The 15,092-nt window shown below is 44.1% G+C and overlaps 1 protein-coding gene across 1 annotated transcript in view; it reads left to right on the top strand.

Annotated features, from left to right (window-relative positions):
- The window catches only part of LOC132837099 (uncharacterized), a 489,878-nt gene that overhangs the window by 290,182 nt on the left and 184,604 nt on the right, over positions 1-15,092 (top strand). The gene's annotated exons all lie outside the window — the stretch shown is intronic.

Genomic DNA, 15,092 nt, shown 5'->3' with positions numbered 1-15,092 from the left:
ACACTGCTTCTTTGTGCGGAGATGTCTGTTCAATCTCACAATAGAGTCATAGGATCATCTAGCACAGAAACAGGCCCTTCAGCCCAACGTGTCCATGCCAACCAGGTTTCCCAAATTAAAGTAGTCCCATCTGCCTGTAGGTTGTCCCATATCGCTATAAACCATTCCAATCCATGTCCCTGTCCAAATATATTTTAACTGTAATAGTTGTATCCGTGCCTGCCAATTCCCCCAGTAGCTTGTTCCTTATACGAACCACCCTCTGTTTGGAAAAAGTTCCCCTCTGGTACCTTTTAACCCTTTCCCTCTCCTAAACTGATGCCCTTTCGTTTTGGATAAAGGCAATATAGAAATCTGGGTGACAGTATCTGATAAGGAATGTACACTTTAATGCGATAGACTCTGACAGTAAAGGAGAGGCCCATCGACACATCCAGACTCTACCTGCCAACACTAAAGGATGTTCCCAATCACCGGGTGGAAGTGACCAGAACCAGAGGGTCACAGTTTAAAAGAGACAGGGCAGCACTGAGATTGGGCGAAATGTCTTCACCCAGAGAGTGGGGAATTCTCTGCCACAGAAAGCAGTCAGGGCCAGATATCCCTCTCTCTGTCTCTATCTCTCTCTTTCTATCTAACTCTTTCTATCTATCTCTCTCTTTCTTTCTCTCTCTCTTTCTCTATCTCAATCTCTCTCAATCCTGCCCCCATACTCTCTCTCTCTCTCTCCTGCCCCCACACTCTTCCTCTCCCAATCCTGCCCCCACACTCTTTCTCTCCCCTCCCTCAATCCTGCCCCTCTCTCTTTCATTCTATCTGTCTCACCCCACCCTCTTATAAATATTTTCAACCGCAAGATCGAACACACAAACCAATTTGAATTATTTTCGCTCCTCCTAATAGCATGGCACTGGCATCTCACTAAGCCTAGAGACAAACACACATAATGTTTCATTTAGATAATAACGTGTAACATCCACTTACAGAAAACAAGCAGGCAAAACACCTTCATATGCATCATCGAATAGAATCCAAACACAAAGTCGACCTCTCTCTCTGGGAGGGTAAATGCTTCAGGCAGGCTAATGATTTCTCCTCTGGCCTTCCTGAATAAAGGAAATAAATGGGTGTGTGACTTCATTGAGCAGGGAATGGGGTCACTCGATCCATCTACCAGCAGTGGATACTTGTGATCTGTGACTATCCGTCTTTTTCCTCCCCCTTTTTCCCTTTAACTGCGGTGAGTAAAGGGAGCTCAGCAAACGTCGAGTCATACAGCACGGAAATAGGCTCTTCGGCCTAGCTCGTCCATACTGACCAGGATTCCTAAACTGAACTAGCCCCATTTGCCTGCGATTGGGCCCTATCCTGCTCAACCTGTCCAATCGAATCCAATACAACCCAGTACCAATGTCTTTTAAATGTTACAATTTTAGCTATCGCTATCACTTTCTCTGGCAGCTCATTCCAAAATTGCACCATCATGTTTGAGAAAAAGATACCCCTCAGATCCCTTTTAAATCTTTCCCAGCTTACGTGATCGTCCATTCATAGAAAAGCTTAATCCTCAGGAATGTACGTGAGAGCGAAGGTGAGGCAGGTATTAAATATCCAAAGAAAACCAGCAGCCAAAATAGTTTGATAAATTCAAAACCCAGCGAGGTCCAGAACAGATTGACGGTCTCTCTGACGTGAAAGTAGCTTCCCCGGAAGAAAATGCCTTGTGGAACACGGTTTCCAACATAAAATTAAGAAGTTAGTTATCTGTACACATGAGGTACATTTATGGCTTCACCAGACGGTGTACTGAATCGAACCAACACCCCCAACCAATCTGTCTTCTTGCTTCTTACTTCCGTGGAATATTCATGTCAACGTTTCCGTCCCCCCTTTCTTCCTAAGAGGGCTCGCTGAGGTTCAGTGTGGCGTATGTGATACAATAATCATCGGGGTTAGTCTTCGAATCCTGCAATGGAATGATATTGGAATGAAATTGGAATCGAGTGGGAGCAAGAAGCTGAAGGGGAAGGAGAGGATAGTTGAGTTACAGGTAGCAGGGAGTCTCGGCGGAAAATGAGAATCACCAGCAGGCAGTTCAAGGCCTGCAAGTTAGAAATCTGGCGGCAAAGTGACACTGTCCCTATCTCTGAGCAAGGAGGGTAGGGTTCAAGTCCCACGTGCTCCTGTGACGTGCCATATGGATATAGAAGGAGGAAGGTGATGTTGGAGTGTGACAGGACTTTGGTGAGCCGATTGTGTGCTGTTCCAACCTCTGCACTTTCGTCAGAATGTGATACACTGGACGGGATGCGGAGGAGATTCACCAGGATGTTGTCTGGGTTGGAGCGTTTCACTAATGAAGTGAGGCTGGATAAACACGGCTTGCTTTCTTTGGAGCAGAATAGACTGAGGCGTTTTTGATTTTCTTTCCATTTACTTATAGAACGGCAGCATCGTGGCTGGACCCAGCATTTGTTGCCCTGTCTCCACTTGCTCTCCTGAGCCACTGTACTCCCAACTTCTGAAGGGGAACTCACAATTCACTTAGGCATGGAATTCCAATATTTTGACGCAGCGACACTGAAGGAACAGCTAATTTATTTCCAAAGGATGTTGAGTGGCTCAGAATGGAACACACAAGGGTTGGTCTTCCCGTCTGCTGTACTTGTCCTTCTAGATGGAATTGTCTTGGATTTGGAAGATGATGTCTGAGGATGTTTGCTGACTTTCTACAGTGTATCTTGTAGATGGTACACAATGCTGCTGCCAATTGGGTGCTAATGACAACGGACTGGCAAGTATTTAACGTCAATGTCAGTAATGTTATATATAGTACGAAAGGGAACTGGAATATCAACACTAATATTGCCCCAATTTTGAAACTCACTTGCCTCTGGTCATTGGAAGTGGAATGCGAACCAGTGAGTAATCTACTCCATTGAGAAAGTGTTGCCAATTATTTTACATTGTGTTTAAAGGCAGTCACAAAGCTGAGAGGGAGAGGGAGCTGAGAAGGAGGATGCAGAGATGCATCAGTGTGATTTGGACAAGTTGAATGAGTGGACCAATGCACGACAGATGTTATTGTGGATCAGCGTGAGTTTATCCAATTGAGAGCAAAAACAGGATGATGAAATATTATCCGAATCGCGATGGCTTGGGAAAGGGTGAGGTGTAATAAGGCTGGGTGCCCCTCATACACCAGTCACTGCAAGTGAACATTGCAGAAGCAACAGGCGGTGAAAGAGGTAAATGGAATGTTGGCCTTCATAGTGAGAGGATTCAAGACCTGGAGCAGGGATGTCTTGCTGCACTTGCACAGAGTGAGACCACATTCTGGAGTATAGCGTACGCAGTTTGGCGTCTCCTCATCTGAGGAAGAATGTTCTGGCTATGGAGGGACTGCAGGGAAGATTTCCTAATGTGATTCCTAGGATGGCAGGACAGACGGATGGAGAGAGACTGTATTAATTAGATAATATTCACAGCAGTTTAGAAGAATGACGGGGAATCTAATAGAAGTTAGAGGACTAAACGGTAAACACAGGAAGGATGTTCCTGATGAACAGGAGGGTGTACAGAACCGTGACGTCACAGTCTGAAGGAGATGGAGTAGGATGGAGATGGGGCATAATACTTTCACATAGAGAGAGTGGGAGCGTGTGGAATCCTCTGCCACAGAAAGCAGTCAGGGCCAGAACACGGAATGTTGTTCAGGAAGGAGTTGGGTAGAGATCTTAGGGGCTAAAGGGAGAAAATGTGAAACAGTAGACTGAATTAGCTGATGCTATTCAACTGGAAGAGTAGTTTGGAAGGGCTGAATGATCTACTTCTGGCATATTCTTCAATTAGTCTGATAATAATCCACAGTTCATGTTTTTCTCTGTGGATGCAAGATATAAATCTACCTGCACGTTCTGTGGCAATAACCGTGGTCTATTTAGACATAAAATGTGATATACCTTCTTCACATCGGAGGAGAAAGCAAAAGCAATACAGTTGCCTGAAAATAAAACAGGAAACGATGAGAAGGAACTCTTTGCAGGCATTAGCGATTCGATCTGGACTCATTGAGGGCTAATCAACACTAAAGACGGAGCTGCATATTGGGAAAGTGTAGCTGTGCTTCTGTCAATTTTAAAAAAAAATCAAGTGCAACACTTTCTGAATTGTGTCCCTCTCAATCAATCCAGACATTTCAGAATATCGCATTTGGAAAGTCGGCTCTGTTGAAATCCAGCAATTGGTTTTCTGACCAATAGGATGGTGTATCAGTTTTAACGATGCTTGTCAGTGCAACATCTTCATCTTAATCTCGTCAGCCTTTGCGACACTTGCTCAGTAGTTGTTCATAAAAGACAGGAGTGAACTATTCAGGTTCCATACATTTGGGTTTTAACTGCTGTATGCTGCTAGTTCAATGTGATTCAGCTGGCTGCATGGTTAGTTTTTGCAATGCATCATATGCCAACCTTTGCCATCAACATGGTTACAATTCCCACACCAGCTGAAGTTACCCTGAGGGACTCTCCTTCTCAACCTCTCCTCTCTCATGACGCACGATGACCGGCAAATTAATTTTGATGATCTTCCCACTTCTCTCTCTCCCTCTCTGTCTCTCTCTCGCTGTCGAATGAGAGAACAGGATAATGGCCTGGACGAACATGACTTTTACTGCTCATCCCCTGACACAGTGACTGGAATGTGTTCTGAGAGACAGATTTCATTGTAGATAAGGCCAATTTCGGTTCAAATGTCCCTTATAGGTGTTGAGAAGCATCTGCATGATAATTGTAAGCTCAACCTTCTGAGCAACAATATGATTGGCGATGCTTTTAATTTCTCGGTTGTCTCAAATCACTGAATGGCAGTATTTGGCAAATCGGCCTTGAGCATTACGTAACAAAACCTAGACTTGCTTTCTCTCTCTCCACAGATGCTGCCAGATCTGCTGAACTTCTCCAGCACTTTCTGTGGTAATATTCTGCAAAGTTAACTCTGTTTCTCTCTCTTTCTCTCTCCACAGATGTTGTCAGACCTACTGAGTTTCCCCAGAAATGTCGAATTTGTTTCAGATCTGCAGCATCTGCAGTTTTTAGCTTTATGTGAAAATGATCTATATATATCTATATGGACTTCAGTAAGGCATTCGACAAGGTTCTCTGTGGGAGACTGATTAGCAAGGCTAGATCTCATGGAATACAGGGAGAACTAGCCATTTGGATACAGAACTGGCTCAAAGGTAGAAGACAGAGGGTGGTGGTGGAAGGTTGTTTTTCAGACTGGAGGCCTGTGACCACAACGATCAGTGCTGGGCCCTCTACATTTTGTCATTTACATAAATGATTTGGATGCGAGCATAAGAGGTACAGTTAGTAAGTTTGCAGATGACACCAAAATTGGAGGTGTAGTGGACAGTGAAGAGGGTTACCTCAGATTACAACAGGAGCTGGACCAGATGGGCCAATGGGCTGAGAAGTGGCAGATGGAGTTTAATTCAGATAAATGTGAGGTGCTGAATTTTGGGAAGGCAAATCTTAGCAGGACTTATACACTTAATGGTAAGGTCCTTGGGAGTGTTGGTCAACAAAGAGTCCTTGGCGTGCAGGTTCATAGCTCCTTGAAAGTGGAGTCGCAGGTAGATAGGATAATGAAGAAGGCGTTTGGTATGCTTTCCTTTATTGGTCAGAATATTGAGTACAGGAGTTGGGAGGTCATGCTGCGACTGTACAGGACATTGGTTAGACCACTGTTGGAATATTGCATGCAATTCTGGTCTCCTTCGTGTCGGAAAAATGTTGTGAAACTTGAAAGGGTTCAGAAAAGATTTACAAGGATGTTGTCAGGGTTCGAGGATCTGAGCTACACAGAGAGGCTGAACATGCTGAGGCTGTTTTCCCTGGAGCATCGGAGGCTGAGGTTTACAAAATTATGAGGGGCATGGATAGGATAAATCGACAGAGTCTTTTCCCTGGGGTCGGGGAATCCAGAACTAGAGGGCATAGGTTTAGGGCGAGAGGGTAAAGACATAAAAGAGACCTAAGGGGCATTTTTTTCACGCAGAGAGTTGCACATGTATGGAATGAGCTGCCAGAGGATGTTGTAGAGGCTGGTACAATTGCAACATTTAAGAGGCATTTGGATGTGTACATGAATAGGAAGGGTTTGGAGGGATATGGGCTGGGTGCTGTCAGGTGGGACTAGATTGGCTTGGGATATCTGGTCGGCATATCTGGTTGGACCGAAGGGTCTGTTTCCATGCTGTACATCTCTATGACTCTATGATCTGCCTCAGAGAAGTACGGGTCCCACTTCCATTCTCACACACACAATGTATATACATGTACAAAAAAAGTAATTCTGAAGCAACCACTACCATAACCCACCCACCAACACACACAACTATATCCCTCTCTAATTGCTCTATGAGTTTGTTCTGTGTCACTGACAACAATAAATCATCTCTGAACTCTTTGCTTTTACCCTATCTGTGAGAGAAGAAACGTACAGATGAGATCAGATTGGAACTTGCTTCTGATTGGCTGGTTTACTGCCCAACCTTCGTAAGTGCTGGAGATGTATTTTAGCCACACACTCCAATCCCTCACACTCCCGTCACTGTAAGCACCATGCTACTGCATTTCCCTGTTTGGAACTGGCATCTCTCTTTCTCTCTCTCTCTCTCTCTCTCACACACACACACACACACACACACAGATAAACACTTCCCCAGCAACTGAGATCGTGCTATTGTTGAAGCTCCAATGATTCCCCCATGACCACCGAACACCACACACACCCCCGCCCACCCAAACTCACACATACACGCACACACACACACACATACACACACGGTAGGAGTATTGAAGTGAAGAGATCTTTCCCGGGCTGTTTTCTCTTCTTGATGGTGACCTCTGAATAAACCGGATTCGCAGTGATGTTTTCTACAAAGAAATAAAGTGCCGCAAGGAACACAATCAATCCGACAGCTTCACTACAAAGGGTTAAATGATCAATAGACTAAATGGATTGGAGGGATAGATAGATAGACAGACAAACAAATATATTTTATTCTGAGGTAGCTAGGAGCTTAAGAAGGGGAATGAAGGTTAATGGGAAGAAAGGAGGAGAGTGAGTTTGAGGAACATATCAGCCCCGATTGAGGGGGAGAGGTGTTACAAAAGTCTGAATAGCCTAATTCTGCTCCTATATCTTATGGCTCCATGGTCTTATCTTGATAGATAGATAGATAACCATGCAGACAGAGACATTTCATTAGGAAACATTAAGTTAGCCAAGACCTCTCGAAAGATAATTGCACAGGAAACGTCTTCCTTTTCATTATTGTTTGCTCAGGGCGCTCTGTGTCTGAGGAACCCGGTCTTTGCACATAACCGCTTGTTGTAATCAACATCTGTTGGATTTCTCAACAGCAGAGAACTGTGCCCTCAGTTTCCAATGTTACTTGAGGTAAGTGTTAGTAAGTCGAGCAAAACACCGCAACGGAGGTCCAATCACAGAATATTAAGAACAGTAGCCGTTTGGAAAATACATTAGTTGAAGATAAAGATCTCAAGCAAGAAAAGGGCCCATTGAGCCTGGCTGGTCAAAAGCAAGCACCTCACTATTTTCTGAACCCATCTCCCCTGCGGTTGACTCATAGCCTCAGCATCGCAAGTACACATTTAAATTCTTCTTCAATGAAAATTTCTGCCTCTCTCACCCTTACAAGCAGTAGCTACCAGATTTCCCACTACCCTCTGGTTTTCCCTCGCACCCCCCTCAGAAGCTCCTGCATCTTACTTCACTCTATAGTGGCCAAGGTGATGAAGAAGGCATATGGCATGCATGACTTCATCAGTCAGTGCATGGAGTACAAGAGTTGGCATTTATCTTACAACAATACAAAATTCTTGTTAGGCCACAATTGGTGTATTGTGTACTGTTTTGGTCGCACACTACCAGAGGACGTGGAAGCTTTAGAGAAAGTGCAGAGAGGATTCACTGGTATGTTGCCAGCTCTCTAGGACGTTGGTCAAGAGGAAAAGTTAAAACAAGTATTATTGTTTTTTTCTGGAAAGACAGCAGCTGAGAGGAGACCTGATAGAGGTCTCCAAAATTATGAGAGGCAGATAGGGTAGATAGTCAGGGGCTTATTCCCAGGGTTAATGTTCAATTTACAAGGGGGCACAGATTCAAGGTGAGAGGGGGAAAGTTTAAGGGAGATGTATGAGGGAAGTTTCTCATGCAGTGAGTGTAAGGAGCCTGAAAAACATTGCCAGAAATGATGGTGGAAGCAGGCACGTTTTACCGGTATCTGGATGGTCACATGAACAGGGAGGGAATAGTGAGATAGAGACTAAATAAAGCCATGAGTGTGTTTTTTTTAGTTTGGTTTGGGCATGATAATCGGCGCAGGCTTGGAGGGCCGAACGGCCTGCTCCTGTCCTGTACTTTTTTTTTGTTCGTATGTTTTATGGCCCCCATTGATCCTTCCATCAAGAAGGAAATGTTTCTTACCGTTTACCTTTTCTAAGCTCCTCATCATTTTGTACATCTCAAACAAGGAGTAGTTGGCATCTTTAGGGGTTAAAGGGATTGAAGGGTATGGCGTAGAAAGCGGGGAACCAGGGACCGAGTTGAATGTTCAACCGCGATCCTATCAAGCGGGCGGAGCAGGCGAGAATGACTAAATGGCCTATTCCTAGTTTCTATGGAAAAGTGAGGTTGAGTTGAATGGTCAGCCATGATTATAATGAATGGTGGGGCAGGCTGGAAGGGCTGAATGGCTCATTCCTGTTCACTACTTTCTGCATCCCCCTTCAGACACCGCAGCTCCATGGAAATTGGCCTCACCCGAGCCTATCTGATGGTTCGGATGTTTATCCAGAATGTCTACCAGGTTACAGTGCACTGTCACTGTGAGGGGCTTTTTAATCACACCGACACAATGGCACTCACCAGCATTGTGTGCTGTTCTATCTACCGCATACTCCAGATCGCTGGCTGCTGCCCCTTCACCAGAAGGTTGGAATCTAGTTTCAGTTGAAAGGGGGAGGAAAGGAAGTCATCATTTCGAATACAATGCTTTCAACACCATGTTCAACTTCAACAAAACGGCAAAGCTATCACAGAAAGTACAAAACCCAGCGAGATCTGGTATTTCCTGGAATATGGTTTCCTGGTTTGTCGATAAGACGCAAGTTAAAAGGATGCAGTCATATGCAAGCTCCCTCTATGACTTATTCACTTCTGTCGTCTCTCCCTGATTGAGAAGAATCGGGATAAACAATGGCAAAAATAACAGCTGTAGTTTCAGTCATTTACCTCCTGCGCTGTGACTCAGTTGACGAATTGCCTGAAGGGAAAGAGAGAATACTTTCAGCATAATTTACAGTAACTTTGCACTGTCACAGATTGGAGCTGCCAAAACATTATCTCAATCGTAACCAGGGAACAAACACACCAGTAGATGATAATTGTCAGACCTGTCTTAATGCATTAAACAGCTGCTTAGGGTTAGGGTGATGGATAGGGTTCGGGTGAGGGCTAGGATAATGATGAAGGTTAAAGTTAGTGCTAGTCTTTGGTTAAGGGTCATGTTTAGAGTTATGTTAAGAGTTAGCTTTAAGGTTAGAGTTATGGTTAGGTTTATGGTTTGGATTAAGGTTAGCTTTAGAGACAGGATTAGGTTAGGGCTCGGGCTAGAGTTAGGGTTAGGATTAGCGTTAGCTGTTTCGTTAGGACCAAAGTTACAGTTAGGGTGAACGTAATGATAGAGTTACGTTTACGTTTACGGTCAGAATTTGCGTTTGTGATATGTTTGGGTTATGGTTAAGTTTAGTGTTAGAGTAAGGGTTAAGGTTGACCTAGGTTTTGAGTTTAGGGTTAGACTTTGGGCTTGGGTTCAGTTTATGGTTAGGAGTAGGTCAGCCTGTCCAGTGAATACTGAATAAATTTAAGGAGGACATAGATAACGTTTTAACGAGTCATAGTTAAAAGAGAGTGAGGCAGGAAAGTGAAGTTGATCCAGATACATTGCATTAAATAACAGAGCAAGATCCTTAGGGACTGAATATCATCCTCCTGTTCCCGACTCTCATGGTCTTACGTCTCTCCACCTCTCTGAGGTGCTCTGACACAGAGTTGTGGTGTGTGTGTTTGGGGGGGTGGGGGTCACAGTTACCCGATCCAACAGGCTAACTTTGTGAGTGCTGTCCCTCCAGACTGTCACGAACACGGCCTACTCCTGTTCCCGACCCATCACCTCCTTCCCCCGGCTATCGTCATTCAACTGAAAGGTTACATTCTGGCGGGGATGGCAGTGTCATGATGTGGGGATGTGGAACAAATCTCATTTCCATGGAATGTTACAAACCTGTGTCCTTCCGGTGGATGTAGCACACCGACACAACCAGGCCAGCCAGCAGCAGAACTGGGAGGAGCGATGCCATGATTTCCTTGGATTCCAGCTCGGAGTTATTCCAACAAGATTTTTTGGCTCACGTTAACAAATTCACAAGGAAGTTGTTTTCACATCACCCCTGCATCAGATGCACAGTTAACAGCAGACTGACCAACCCCCCCCCCACGGATATGTCACTCCCTGTCACCATGAAAGTATCAAGAGTATCGCAGTGTGAGAGAATTCACCAATCCCACTTTCCCATACGAACCCCACAAAGCCTTCAATGTTGTGACATTTCAAGTGCTGACCCAAGTACTTTGTAAAGGTTGGGAGTTTCCCTGCCAGCCAGCATGTTCCAACCTCCACCATCCTTTGGGTGAAACAATCCTCAATTTCCCGCTTTAAACCTCCGGCCCTTCACTTTAAAATGGCCTCCCATCCCAGTCCTTGTTACTGACCCCTTGACTATGGGAAACATCTGCTTCCTACTCCCTGGTCTCTTCCCGTCACAATCTTACACATCTCCACTGGGTTTCTGTCTCAGCATTTACTGTTTCATAGAAAATATCCCAAGATTATCCAGCCTCCCTCCCTTCCTCGTTAAAATCCTCGTTAACATCCTGGTAAATCGCCTCTGCACACTGCCTTCTCCATGTAGCATGCAATTCCAGATTTGTTTTGCATTCAAATTCCACCATCTGGTATGGGCGGGATCCCAGGAATACCACCCACCAACACTCTGGATCAATAACCTATGATAATACCACCCAGCTATCACCTCCCCAACTGAGATGGTTAACAGTGTCTAATTGGTACAGACTGGATGGAGCGAATGGTCTTTCTCTGCCTCTCTGTTCGATCCGAGTGTCACTGTTACCTCGCAGTGTGAATTTGATGTAGTCTTTGTCACATTAAAAATGATGCTGTTGGTTCCTTTGTTGATTGCTGCACAATGATACCTCCCGATATGGTCTCTCTGGAATGAATGAATGATCAGCTCCCCACCATTGGCAGTCACATGGTAGCGTGCACTGCCGTTTCTTAGCAGCACGTTGTCACGTGGCTCAGTGCCTTCCCTCCCCCGACACTGGAGAACAAGGCGGCCCCCAGGCTCCATCTCAGTCCCGTTAATGAAGGAAATCAGCGCAGTATCTGTGACGGGAACTGAGGAGAAAACACACCGAGATCAAAAAGCATGGAGTTTACCCATTGATTGAGACATCAGTGGGAACCAGTTTGACACAAAGGTTTTAAGAGAGAGTTTGGGAATTCGATAGATTCAAAAAACTAATGTAATGGATGGATGTTATTAAACTGGAAAGAATACCGAAAAAAAATTACAAGGACATTGCAAGGATTCAACACTCTTGAGTTTGAGGGAGAGGCTGGATAAGCTAAGCCCGTTTGTTTTCAAGCGTAGGAGACTGAAGGGAGATCTCAAAGAAATGTATAAGAAGTGTATTAGAGGCATTTTTGGGGTGAATGCACTCAGTCTGTTTCCCAGCGTTGTGGAGTCGAGGACTTGAGGGCATCAGCTTAAAGTTCGAAGGGAAAGAATAAAAGTGAAACCTGAAGGGCAACTTTTTTATACACATAGGGTGATATGCATATGGAATGAGCTGCCAGTGGAAGTGGTTGTAGCGGGTACATCAGCAACATTTAAAAGTCATTTGGACAAGTACATGGATAGGAGAGGTTTAGAAGGATATTGTATCAAGTGCAGGGACATTGGGTTAGCGTGGATGGACATTTTTGTAGGCATGGACAAGTTTAAGCAGAAGGGCTTGTTTTCTTGCTGTAGGACTCTATAATTCTGATGTCTAAGGTTGTGCTGCTTTTGTTTTGAAAAGTGTGATGCTGGAAACGCATAGTTGTCATTTCGAGCATAAGCTCTTCATCACATTCCTGATGAACAGCTTATGTCCGAAACATCGACTCTCCTGCTGCACGGATGTTTCCTAACCAGCTGTGCATTTCCAGCACCATACATTTTAACTCTGATCTCCAGCATCTGCAGTCCTCTATCTCTCTGTGTTGCTTTAGTCAAAAGTGTGGTGTTCAAAGACAATGCACCAGCTTTGATTTGGTCTCAGCAGCAGTTTTCCCTGAGCTGATGGTTAAGTAACTCTTTGGAAGAGAATCCTTGGAAACTCACCTATCACTGTGATCTCTATGTCTTCACTGTGCTGACGGCCTGTCACCTCATTTCTCTCTGAACAATGATAAAGCCCTTCGTCTCTCCTGCTGATAGGCCCAATGCTGTAAACAAGCTCAGTGCTGTTGGAAAGCTCCCTGTACAGTTCCACACTTGAGCTGTTTTAGAATTGGTAATAAATTGGCAGAGAACCATTGGAGATTGAACAGATTAAGGATCCCGTGTCTCCTTCAATTTGAGCCTTTCCGGGTAGAATTATTGGATCTGGTTTGGACACTGTAATTCCTGTAATCATGCACAAATGATAGATTTTTTTTGGCGGAGTTAATTGCAAACTCAATTATGAACATCATAGTCACACAAAAACACAGATCCTTTTGTCTTTTTTCATTCGTTGCATGTGGGTGTCACTGAGTAGTCCAGTATTTATTACTCATCCTAATTACACAGAGGGCAGTTGACGGTTGTCGGGCTGCAATTAACCTTTGGAATTGAATTCAGTTTCTCGCATCTGCTATCGTGGATTTTTGAGGCCAAAACTGTGAACAGCCATTGAAAAAAAAACTGAAGCATTTGCAATGTATTCCATTCATCACCTCTTGACAACCCTAAACGTTTCGACGACTTTCTTTCCTGTTCATTCAATAATGCTGTTAATGTTAAATTAACATTAACATTGTTAAATGACCTGAACATGATGAGTTCTTATTTGAAATGATGACTATCAATGTGGCACCATGCCGCAAGACTTTTGGAATAGAAGGGCATCCATGGGTTCCTCTATTCAATTAGAACTAGGAGCAGTTGTGGGCGGTCTGGCCCTTCGAGCCAATTCCACCATTCAAATTGTCATGACTGATCCTTTAGTGGCCTCAGCTCCACTTAGGCACCCTCTCACCATAACCCTTAATTCCATCACTGTTTTAAAACGTATCTATCTTAGCTTTAAAAACATTTATTGAGGAAGTCTTAAGTATTTCACTGGGCAAGAATTCCACAGATTCACAACCCTCTGGGCAAAGAAATGCTTTCTCATTTCTGTCATAAACCTGCTACCCCTAATTTTGAGGCTATGCCCTTTTGTCCCAGTTTCACCCACGAGTGGCAAAATCCTCTCTACGCCAGTCTTATCTATTCCCTTCATAATTTTATATGTTCCTATAAGATCTTACCCCATTCTTCTAAACTCCAATGAATATAATCACTGTCCACTCAGACTGTCTTCATCAGCCAACTACCTCAACCCTGGAATCAACTAGCGATCCTCCTCTGCACCCCCCCGCCCCCCCCCCCGCAGTTTCAGCACATGCTTTCTTAAGCAAGGAGATTAAAACTGCATGCAGTACTCAGGGGTGGCCTAGCTAGCACCCTACACAGCTGCAACATACCCTCCCTGCTTCTAAACTTTATCCCTTTAGCAATGAACGACAACATTCTATTTGCCTTCTTAATTACCTTTTGTACCTGTATACCAATCTTCTGTGATTCATGCACAAGGATACCCAGGTCCCTCTACACACCAGCATGCTGCAACATTTTACTATTCAAGTAATAGACCTTTTCACTCTTATTCTTACTTAAATGGATGACTTCACATTTATTAACATTGTACTACAACTGTCAGACCTTTGATCACTCACTTATCCTAGCACAGGAGACTAAGGAGGTTCAGCATATCTGTAAAGACTCTTACGAATTTAAAAGACGCACCGAAGAAAGAATTCTATCCAGATGCATCGTGACTTAGTATGGCAACTACTGTGCCGAGGACATTAAAAACTACAGAGTTCTAAACACAGCCCAGTCCATCACACAAGCCAACCTGCCATCCATTGACTCAACGTGTACTTCCTGCTGCCTCAGGAAAACAGCCAACATTATTAAAGACCCCTCCCACCCCGGTTATAATCTGTTCCGTCGGGCAGAAGATACAGACGTGTAAACAGATGGACCAAAAGATTCAAGAACAGCTTCTGCTATTGAACTTCAGAATGGACACTTCAGATTTCAAATTTAATATCGATCGCACCCTTTCTGCACCCTCTCTGCAGCCTTAACATTCATTCTTCACCCTAATGCATCTTGTGTTAGAAAACCTGCCTGCACTTTCACTGTACGGAGGTACACAAAACAAGAATAAAGCAAAGTAAATCAAATTGAAAGATCCACATTGTTTGTATTTTTTGTCAAAATAAAACTCCCATTAAGTGAGTCCCTTTCGCAAAGCAATGTCGACTCCGCCTGATTATAACTAGATTTCATAAATGTCACATTTGTCTTCCTTCACGACTGATTGCAGCATTGTTCCCCCGTGACTGATGTGAAACCAAGCAGCCTATACATCCCTGCCTATTTTATCTCTGATTCCATGAAGAGAGGAATATCCTGCAGCCTGCTGTGGCCATTTTAGAACCTCGGATATTTTGAAAGATTAAAACTCGTGGTCCGGCTATTTCCTTTTTGAAAATGTGATGATGAAGTCTCTTGTAGCATTGCATGACTCACAGAAAGGACATGCACATTTCGGGC

The sequence above is a fragment of the Hemiscyllium ocellatum genome, chromosome 49 (genome assembly GCF_020745735.1).
Source record: "Hemiscyllium ocellatum isolate sHemOce1 chromosome 49, sHemOce1.pat.X.cur, whole genome shotgun sequence".
Taxonomy (NCBI): Eukaryota; Metazoa; Chordata; class Chondrichthyes; order Orectolobiformes; family Hemiscylliidae; genus Hemiscyllium; species Hemiscyllium ocellatum.
This window is presented reverse-complemented; position numbering and strand designations above follow the sequence as displayed.